An 11,716-nucleotide genomic window follows, 5' to 3' on the forward strand; every position below is an offset into this window, starting at 1 on the left:
TCGCGCGATTGCACAAAAATAACATCATTCCTTGTTTGACCCGTACAGCTAGAACTATAAAAATCGTAAATTTTTCGTGAGATATTAGCAATTAACAAGACAAAACAAGTGTGACATCCACACTAAATTACGAATCTTCTTGTAGGTAATGAAACTAATGAAGAAAAAAAGCTGATTTTTGTTGCATTATATTTTTATCAAGTATGTACATAATTAAATACTTGATAAAAGTATTTTAATACTTTTTGGTTGTACAGTTCATGAAGTCAAAAATCTACATGATTTCAAAATGTCGCGAAAATTTGACAGTTAAGCCCGGTTTGTTCAGCTGATGCCCGAGAAAGCCTGACTTATTCCGGAGCGTTCGATCTCTAAGCGTCGACGGAGGAAAGTGGGGTCAATTTATAAATGAGTGGAAACCATCGCTCACGGGTAGTGATGAGCCTTGATATTACGTACTTGGAAGATGTTAGGTAGTTATAGCTGTGATTAAATAAATTATCTTATTTTGATTTAACATAGACTGATATTTTGGACTTAACCATAGTATAATAAAGAGTTCACTGAAACATAGTAGTTCATAATAATAAATAAATATTAGGCGTAGGGATGTGACGACCCCATCGCCCATTGGTTTTACCAGTGCAATCAGTCAACGCAGGGCAGCTTGTGGCGAGCTGTTGGGGAACAGCGACCCCACGTACCCGAGTGCTCCTGGGGAGTTCTGTTACCCGTAAGGCGGGTGGGTGGGACAGTACTCTCTACCTCTGGCTTGCCTTGGCTGGCCGTCCAGAGTCGTTAGGGCTATATGCCCCAGGGGTGGAAGTGAAAATTTGCATAAGACGCGAGTTGGTGCAGTGGCTTAACAGCCACTGGGCAGAAAGCGGTGTACACCTCTCGACACCCTTGAGTTCTCACACCGGTGTTGCCCTTGAGCCATCTTGGATGTCGTTTTTTGTGGGGGCCCATCTTGTGGGGACGAGTCACCGTCTGCCGGAAATAAAATTGGATACCGTTTTATTAGGCAGGCGTCCGGTTTTTTATCCATAGCCCAGTATTTAGTCCATCACTTTCATCAAAATAGACCAGTTCATTTTAGATTCCATTAACTCTCAAATAGTCCTTACACCCTGGCGGGTGTTGCCTCTGCGTGTGTCCCATGATACGGGCAAGGGCAACATCCGCTCGGTGTACCCCTTACATTTCATTAAAGTGTCGAAAGGGCCTCTACGTGTTGGCTTCGGCCCCGCGCACGCCTCCCAAAGGTCCGAAATACCATTGTTCCGTGATGGGAAAGACATGTAAATAATAAATATTATAGGACATTCTTACACAGATTGACTGAGGCCCACGGTAAGCTCAAGAAAGCTTGTGTTGTGGGTACTCAGACAACGATATATATAATATATAAATACTTATATACGTAGATAACATCCATGACTCAAGAACAAATATCTGTGCTCATCACACAAATAAATGCCCTTACCGGAATTCGAACCCGGGACAGCGGCGTAGCAGGCAGGGTCACTACCGACTGCGCCAGACCTCAGAGTCCGCCAGAGTGCGCCAGAGTTCATCTGCTCTGCCTACCCCTTTATGAGATACAGGCGTGATTATATTGTATGTATGTAATAAAGATGACATAACGACTCAGGAACAAAATTAAATATCTGTGCTCATCACACAAATAAATGCCCTTACCGAGATTCGAACCCGGGACCGCGGCGTGGCAGGCAGGGTCACTACGCGCTCTGGTGGCCGTACGGGGAAAGGAGCTGGACGAGCTACTCAGGAGGGCGGCGGTGGCGACCGAGCTTACGGTGCAACGCATAAAACTCCTGGGGCTACGAGTCGCCCTGCCAAAGACCGAGGCCATGGTCCTCGGACGGACGAGAGGGTGGGGACAGTTGCCGGAGGGCACTTCAGTCAGGGTGGGAGGTGAGTCTGTCCAGGTCAGAGCCCACATTAAGTACCTGGGCCTTGTCCTGGATAGGAAGTGGACCTTCGAGGAGCATTTTGCTAGACTGACTCCCCGTCTTGTAGGTGCTGCTTCGGCCTTGGGTCGCCTACTGCCTAATCTGGGGGGGCCGAATGCTCCATGTAGGCGGTTATACGCAGGAGTCGTCCGGAGTATGGCGCTCTATGGTGCACCGATTTGGTCTGGACACCTGACAAGACGCGCAAAGGTATTGCTCCGGCGGCCCCAGAAGTTCGTAGCTCAGCGGATGGTGAGGGCCTACCGTACTACCTCTTACGCAGCGGTATGCCTCCTCGCCAGCACTCCACCCTGGGAGTTGGAGGCAGAGGTACTAGCGGAGAGATACCGACTGAGGGCAGAAGCCAGAGGGCGTGACGAGCTCCCGGACGCGGAGGAGGCCGAAAGAACGTCAAGAGCAGCCGCGGAGCGCCTGCGTCAGAGGTGGAGGGTTACCTTGGAGGATAGCCACTATGGAACCCGAACTATAGAGGCTATTCTCCCAGTAATGGACAGGTGGGTTGATCGGAGGAAGGGCGCCCTGACTTATCGGGTCACGCAGATAGTGTCCGGACACGGGTGTTTCGGACACTATCTGCATAAAATACAAAGAGAACCGCGGCCTCAGTGCCACGAGTGCGGTGTGGCGGACGACACGGCCCAACACACTCTGGAAGAGTGCACTCGTTGGGCCGTGGAAAGAGCTACCCTTAGGGCAGAGACGGGAGCGGCGGACCTCTCGCTACGCGGCGTAGTAGAGACTATGCTGGGTAGCGAGAGAAAATGGAAGGCGGTGGCCTCCTTCTGCGAAGCAGTCATGTCGCGGAAGGAGGAAGCAGAGAGAGAGCGAGAGGCAGCTGTTGACGCTCCTCCGCTACGACGAAAGCGGCAGGGTCGAAGGCGGAGAGCGTACGCTCGCCTCGAGCCCTAGAGGGGCCATGCCCCATATGTGATGCCGGGAAGGGGGATCAAGCGTTTCCGATCCTCCTTTACGATGCGGGTGCCCTGGTCAGGGCTACCGGAGAGCGCAGTGGTGAAGTGAAACGTTCCGAACCCAGTGCGCTCTCACAACGGAAAAGAGGGTGAAATGCCGGAGTGGGTTTAGTGGGTAGGGCCGTTTCTCCCCTTCTCGTCAGGAGAAGGGAAAGCAACGGCGAGTCCCACACAGCGTGCGCAACAGCATTCCCACTCCGTGAAAAAAAAAAAAAAAAAAAAAGGGTCACTACGCGCTAGGCCAGACCGGTCTTCAAACCTTTAACAATTTCACGACCGAAATTGTAATAGCCATGTCATAGCCGCAGTCAAACAGACAGGCAAACGGACATAATAAATGTAGGTACTTATATCGATACTAGGTGTGAAAATCAGCCCTGCAAGAAGGCATTATTTACAGGCTGCAGTGAAGTCGGAATCAAATCTTTTTAATACACAATGTGATGTACAGTATGTATTTGCCTATGTAAGAAGTACGTCAGCACTGCGTATATAATCGTGTACCTTTCCTAATATGAGACGGAATAAATCATATATTCTTCAAGTTGTTTATCTAATGCTATCCGTACATGGCGACCCTGTCAGGATTTTCACCCATATTTGTTTTTTAATTTCATAATGTTTATTGGGAATATTGCGAATACTTCTTCGGCCCATCACTAGCCAGAGTAAAGGCTCACCGAGCCGCGAACCTGTGATATATCGTCCCCGCTTTACCTTCTTGACGTACTTTTTCAAAATCGTGTAACGGATAGTCCGTAGTGCCTCGAACTTCTTAAACGATTCCACTTTTAATGGCTTTCAATTTAAGTTTTCAGATGCGAGAAATTTGATAACTTAGTTCCACTGAAAGATGCCCGTAATTATGTTGGATCTGATAAAATTTCACTTCATTTTAATGACTTTGAGTGTTTGATTTGAGTACGGCGATAAGTGGCTCAATTTAATTTAATATTTATACGATATTTTGTAAATATGATTTAATTTAGTCTGAGATGTTTATTAGGTAAATATTCTGAAGCCGTTAATTCGCAAATTTGAAGATAATGAGTTAAGTAGGTATAATATTGTTTAAAATATAACGAGAAAATTTGTTTTGTAATTAAGTATTTTATTTTCTATTATTATATTATTATTCTATTTTAGGCTATAGTAGTTATTTTAATAACGTTTTTAGTTATATTACAGTAAAGCTATACAATAAGTACAATAACTATACAATATTAAACCTGCTTGTTTATAACATAACATAACATACAATCACGCCTGTATCCCATGAAGGGGTAGGCAGAGCACATGAAACTACTCAAGTTTTAGTGCCACTCTTAGCAAATAAGGGGTTGAAAGAAAACGAAACTGTGACATTGCAGTGACAGGTTGCCAGCCTCTCGCCTACGCCACAATTTAACCCATATCCCACAGTCGACTTCTACGACTTGTTTATGATTTCCATAACTCAATATAAGTAAAGTATATGTATGTAACCATCATTTTTCTATTCTAAATCTGTATTATTTGGTCGATGAATGTTGACTTTCGTTTTTGATTCAATAATAAAAATAAATAAAGAGGAAACTAACCAAAAACCATGAAGCTCAATACACGAACTATTTCGTTTCAGTAAATTGAAGTGTTGGCAACACCAAGCCTATCCCTGCTACCGCGACTATCATAGTTCATAAAAACCATTGAAAACCGTTGCTCAATACATTTTGCCTTCGGCCGCCGTCGCATTTGTGTGAGCTATTTTGTACTTACTGTGCCATTTTAGATTTTGTGTCGTTAAGTATCTATGCGAGCTAATTGTATGAGATTTGTTCCTTTCGTGTCCTAAAATGCGATTTGTTGTTTATCCTTATTTTCGTTCTAAAATCTGCCCCTGATTCCTTAAAGAAGAATCTCCATTTCCCTCAAGACCTCATTTACCATGTCCAAGTAAAACCTTAAAAGCCAAACAAGTAGTCATAGCACCTCTTAGTGTAGACTAAAAACATAAATATTGCTTCCAGCGGTCGCGGGCAGGCTTTCTTATCGAGTAGTTAAAGAGCACAATGTTGTACCGGTCGCACGCGAACCGGCGATTAAACGACGACTACTAAAACACCGCTTTTTAAGGGTTCCGCTGACTGTATTTAAAGTGTCCCCTGGATAGTTATCTGGTTTCAGGTGAGCGCATGGTCTTGGGGATATAAACATAGAGTAGTGAATTTATCTATTGTATTCTAAAGGTGACGGCAGACCGCAAAGGAGATGGCGGCACTATCTTGATCTTGAAGTTTTTCGGAAAGAATGTCCAAACATTGCCTTAAACCGAGACGCGTGGAAGAAAGAGAGGGAGGCCTTTGCCCAGGAGTGGGATATAACAGGCTGACAAATAAATAATAATTCTAAAGGTTGCGCGCGATCGCACATTGGAATGGTAAGCGTTGGTAGCCTTAATGATCGGGTTTCCTTATGATAGTGGTACTGTCATAATCCAGTTTTCTAGCAATTTCGGTGCAGCATGGTAGAAATAAAGGAATTCATACATGTCTTTTCTATGTAATCAATAATTAAGTCCCATATTACTGTTATTAAAACTAATTAACTATTCAAGCTGGCTTCGGACATTATATTATATTCCTTTAATGAACCGACACTCCTGAAAAAGTTACGATCATTGGTCATAATTATGGAAGCCGTCTCCATACTTCCTATAGGCAGCTATATGACAGGATCGTTATCCTAAGAAACCAAAGCATAATAGCATGCGACTTTCAATCCAACCCCGGTTCTTATGTACCAATGAGTTATTTGGAACTTAGCCGATTTTGTATAATTTAGTCGCTTTTCAGTGAAGGAATATATCGTAAGGACTTATGTCTGCCTTCTAGGCTGAAAGGACTAGGTATAGCAGTTGCTTTCGTAAAACTAGTGTCTACGCCTACCTTTGAGATAAGTTCCTATTTCTAGAGCTGCATTGGGCGATAATAAGCAGGTATCTTATTATTGGTTGTTGATGGCGAGTAACACATCCCTCACGACGACAGGCATCTTCATCCTCGCTTGGTAAGGGTGGAATCACATCTATTGGCATCGAGCCGCATTTTGTGTATGAGAAATCGCTTGTTAGTATGAACATGCGTGGGCTTACTAAGGAGCTATTTTTCAAACACGAAATGCAGCTCGATGCTGATAGATGTGACTTCACGTTGTGTAAGGCAGCGTACGTATAAATATGATACGGATCAAATTTAATGACACAAAATTCAAAAACATCACTGTCGTAAGTAGGGAACAAATCAAATTATTTTATTAAATATTTGATCGTAATCCTGCAAAGGGTTCATATAGGAGGTGCAAGCACACATTGCTCGCCTTTAGAGTTGGTCAAAGGTGCCTAGCCTTCAGAGATAACATACGCTAGAGAAATTTCGACGGGTACCTCGGCGGTCGGGGTGGTGTAACGGTAAGCACGTCAGCCGTGATAGCTGGAGACCCGGGATCGATTCCCGGCTTCGCTACCAGTGGGCTTGATCGCTTTTTCTTTAGTGTATGGTATATATCTATTTTAGTTTGTCACTGACATAGTTTCCGTCACAGAAATGCATTTTAAAATAATATTTCACTGAACCCTCTTTGAGTTTAAATTATTTGCGTCACGTCTAGATGCCAGCTAGCATGTACTTATAATAAACGTGTACCGACATTAGGGTGAATTAAGTCCCCCAAATGGATTAATCAAAAGTTTGCGTTACTTTGGACATTAACGGTTAATTCTGAGTTGAAGTTGTTTTCTATTTTAGCCGTAAGGTTTTTGATTTTATATTCATTCGTTTTTGATACAAAGGTTAATCAAGAAACAGGTATTGGGGTAGTTTATAAGTACCTACCGTAATTACTCCGGCATGACTGCTGCAGTATTGCAGCGTGACGTTACTTCCAGATGAATTGCTGTCGTAAATGTCAAAAAGTTCCTACAGCAACAATTGCTTTTTGAGATTCGCAGTAATGCAATCGGTAGTAATATTAAATAGCATTGCAACAACTGGAGTAATGTTGCCTGCTGTGCTTATTACTGCGTCTACGTCTCTACCATGTTTTTTTAAGGTTTCAGAATAAGTTAATCGATATCATGTTTGTCATGGAAAATATAAATGTAAATTTGGTTCTCTACAGACTTTTTCAATAATAACGTCTATCATTACTAGCAGCGTTTTACCTTACAATAAAACGCATATTAAGCGAAGTACCTTATTTGAAGCCTATTTTATTATATTTGAGAGAGCAATCCTGTTAACAGATGACGTAGCGGTTCACATATTAGCTGACAGTAGTCGCCATTATCCCCACCACCAGTTTTACCCTTCCAGTTTTATCCCCTCACGTCACCACTGGGCGGTGGCGCCTACGGGCGCCGTTTGCCTCATTGGTTCTCAAATTATAACCAAAACAAAGTTGCAATAAGTGTACAATTTACTAAAAAGGTTGCAATAATTATTTTATATTTAAAGTCACACACAGGTCGAACGCGATTAATTAACATTATTTTTACCTTTTTTTCCCAACGTTGGGAAAAAAAGGTAAAAATAATGTTAATTAATCGCGTTCGACCTGTGTGTGACTTTAAATATGTGTACAAAGCGCGAGAACTTAAAGTGTTATAATAATTATTTTAATTATGTACATTTTAAATAAAAACAGGGACATATCAGTATACATTGGAGTGTATAGGTGTTGGATTTTGCAACCTGAATGGTGAAGGTGATAAAATACATTAGTGAGTTAAACCTACCCTCCCTGGGTGTAATAAAAGTAAAGTGGTGTATTGCAACGGAGTACTTTAGCCACTGGCGGCCTAAAAACTATAGGCTTCAAATAAGGTACTTCGCTTAATATGCGTTTTATTGTAAGGTAAAACGCTGCTATTAAGCTTCCTACCGTTATTTGAAGCCTATTTTATTATATTTGAGACCTGTCTGTGACCGCCTGGTGGCCAGCATAACGCCAATGTGATTAATTCCTCATCATTAGTGAAACTGGTGGAAACAACTAGTGCACTTAATAATCTGCGTGTGTGGGTGAATCATTTCAATTCAACCAACTAAGTGGAATCTGCAGTGATACATGTTACTATTTTTGTGAATACTGTATTTTTAATAAATCAATGTGAATCAAGTTATAAGATTAAATCTTATTTCTAAAAGCGAGTTCATATTTTTATTTCATTTCACCCATCAAATCATAATTTTCGGTATTGTCTGTTTCTATTAATTTCAGGATCCTTTATCATTATGCATCGATCTACTTCGCAAAAAGAAAGTGAAATCTTGTTGAGGCATTACAAGCCACAATGCTATTTGTCTTTATCACAGCAAAGCATATATGTTAGATCTATAGATCTCAGTATAACTAAGGCATAATACTGTTTAGGTTACGTTACAGACACAAAATTATCTTCATGGCTTATTCCTTTGTATTAATATTTATTTGAAAGTTCTTATAGTCTTTATGAGGAATCAAGTGCACTTATACAACATTTTACAAAAACAACGGGATCTCCCTTGAAGATATATAAAATCGACTACAATATTTCCTTACTTTGTTGTTAGCATATAATGGCTAAACAATGTCAAGTGTTGTACTTACGTACAAATTTGAACAAAGGTGATCATTGCGTGATGTCACAGTATGTACATGCATTGTATTTCCAGGCCGATTTAAGTTGGCATATACGAACAAAAGACGAATTTCATGTGCCCACCTAAAGGTGAATAATAGTAGTATACAGAGCGCAGCTATTTAGGCAATAAATTATCTTTTAATTTATAAGATTTTCGTTTCAGTCCATTTTTAATATGTACCACCCTATAAGTGGTTTCATTTTGTTGTACATATACGTATTTGCAATTAGTTGGGTTGATATGGTAAGCAGCACTACCTTTGCTAATAAGTTGTAGTATAGCTAGAAAAATACTGGTTTTCACTTATCATTGTAATATATAAGTACCAACTATATCTGCTGGATACCCATTATGGTAAGATAAATAACTTGGACTGTAGGCCTAACTGAAGTTTTAGTTATATTTGAAACAAGACTAAAAATAGTTCCAAAATAGATTTTAGCATTGATTTGGCCCCATAAATTAGTTATGTCACAGGCGCATAGCTCTAATATTAGTACATTTTATGTATTTTAGACGAGTAGCCAAGCAAGACACTAAATAATTCATAACTTATTTTTGTCAAAAACAAGGGAAGAATGTAGGTAGACTCGGCGATCAGTTCTTGTTGAACATTGGTAATATTCTTGCAGCAATAACCTTCGCGGTTATTTGCCTGAATGAAGCTCCCAGAATAATTAGTGTTTGATACTAAAAATCTTAAAGAGCCGTCTTTTAGCGTTAGGAGCAGATTCAAGCTAATGAAGAGGTACATGTTGTATGTACATTCTTCTAACGTCACATTTAGGATTACGGTGCATCCCTTTTCTCGAAAAGAACTTTGGCCTCCTTCTTACCCAGAGAGCGGGTTTCTGTGGGATGTTAGACAAGTTGTCTAGGAAATCTAGAAGGTTCTTGATTTGGAATCGATATCAATCATCTGATTTAAAAGCCTTGTATAGCATGGCTTATTGTCGTTCGGACAGGTACCGTACAGATAAATTTTATTCATCTCTGATCATATCATACCCTATGTGGGTCATAGGTATTTACATACGGTAAACATCCAAATTGTTCTTATATATATTATACGTGGAAGGTTAAAGAATTCCAACGTTATATTCACATACAGCGGGGTACAACCTTATATATTATTATGTCCACAGAAGGAAGTGAAGTGTCTAACTCATAGGAAATTAATAAAGGGTTAAAGATCTGAGTCTTTGATGACGTGAATTTGATAGTCAACACAAATTGTCAGGTTTTTGCAAGCCAATTATTCAGTTCCAGTATAGATTACCACAATCTTAGATATAGGAACAATTTGGTTATTTACCACTTTTACCAGGCAAGCTGGATTACGAAGATTACACCCACTAATCCAACCTTTATTTAATAAGGAACTAGGCTCATCCCGTTCCACGTGACTTGTATTCAAAGTCATTGATTTGGCGCTGGCACAGAATATATAAAAGTACAAGTACAGAAGGCTCACTGTCAACAACCTGTCAATGGACTGCATACGACATTGAGTTCTATTGCGCAGCGACAAGGTCGTCAAACTTTATGAGCCGCGAACTCGCGGCCGCCGGAATGTATGGAAGAAATGCGGAGTGAGCCGCCCCTGGTGCTGGTTTCAGCGCTAGTGCGAGCTTCACGCTGCTAGCGGAGCCGGCAATACATATGTGGTTGAAAAGAGCCATTGACCGGTAAGTTCGCTTAGCTAGTCGCTGGCGGCTGAATAGGTTAGGTTAGGTTAGATATTTCATGAATATGATGATTTGTATTTGAAATGTATATTTACTTAATAGCATGCGTTTTCGTGGTAGTAGCCCGATACGCAATAATACACAGTATATGACTTGTGGTTGCTTTGCGGAAGCATGTATTTATGTTATTGTAATATGGCCAGACGCTTAATTAACCACTTTGCGGGTCTTCCCTACGCAGGGGCTATGCTAATATTCTGTCATTCCAATTTAAGTATATGTACTGCCGAAGCAAATACTACTTGCATTATCAAAGCACTTGTTTAGCGATATGTAACAGGCTAATACATATGTTTTATCATATCTTGCTTACCTACTTAAATCCTGCAAACCAGTTTAAGAATGCTGTTTACATTAATTTAAGAATATCCGGTTCCTGATAGTTCTAGCAGAGAGCTGACTTGTAAGTTTAACACGCCCTGCGGAGGTTATAGCCGTGACGGCCAAAATCTCTTCAGAGATTATGTTTCGTTGGCTGAATATTCACAATATATTCATAACATTCACACGCCTTACGCAGGCAAATTATGAATATTATGGAATGGCAGATAAAATTTTATAAAAAGGCAAGTTCTATGATCACGCTACATAAGCTATATTGCGCAGGCCAGGACGGGCTTGCTATATTATTGGTAATTCATTACACTAGATAGTTAGTCTCATAGGCTCCTTTCTTTTATTTCGTCTGCTAGTGTAGCAGTCAAATAACAAAAAATAACAAACAAAGGCCTTGCGCAGGCTTGTTATTTGTTGGGTAAGTAGAAATACTTACACGTCTTGCGCAGACGGAAGTACGAGTAATTAAGATTAGATACATAGGCTTGGCGGAAACTTTCCTATTTACACGGATTTCCCGCTAACATTTGCCCAGCCTCGCAAATGGTCTCAATGGATATCCCAAGCAACAATGTTATTATAATGATGTCTCTTTACGCCTTGCGCAAGCGGAAATTATTAGAGTAGGTATTCGAATAAAAAACAAATTTCGGGTCTTTTCTTTGTAACGCCAAATCTAGGATATGAGCTGATACGAATACTGCATAGTCAACACATCTGCTTGCGCAGCAGAATAATAATAAATTTATTGCACAACAACTTGTGTACTTAAATCAGCAGACAGCTACTTACTATTTATTTATAAATCCTATTTGGATAGAAGCAAAAGATCAATAGTGACTCTCCTGTATGTGGTAATTTACAACACAGTAGGTACCTACTTTAAATAATAATGGTTATTCTGGTAAATCTCAGACCTCACACTATAGACATAGGGTGAAATAGCCATTTTTTAGACATAGAGAAGCATGTATATCACATTACAATTTTATATCACATAC

At 40.7% G+C, this 11,716-nt stretch overlaps 1 pseudogene; it reads right to left on the reverse strand.

Moving 5' to 3' along the window:
- Positions 1 to 10,520: 10,520 nt before the first annotated feature.
- On the reverse strand, positions 10,521 to 10,618 carry LOC125226751 (annotated as a pseudogene).
- Positions 10,619 to 11,716: the final 1,098 nt, after the last annotated feature.

The sequence above is a fragment of the Leguminivora glycinivorella genome, chromosome 5, assembly GCF_023078275.1.
Source record: "Leguminivora glycinivorella isolate SPB_JAAS2020 chromosome 5, LegGlyc_1.1, whole genome shotgun sequence".
Classification (NCBI taxonomy): domain Eukaryota; kingdom Metazoa; phylum Arthropoda; class Insecta; order Lepidoptera; family Tortricidae; genus Leguminivora; species Leguminivora glycinivorella.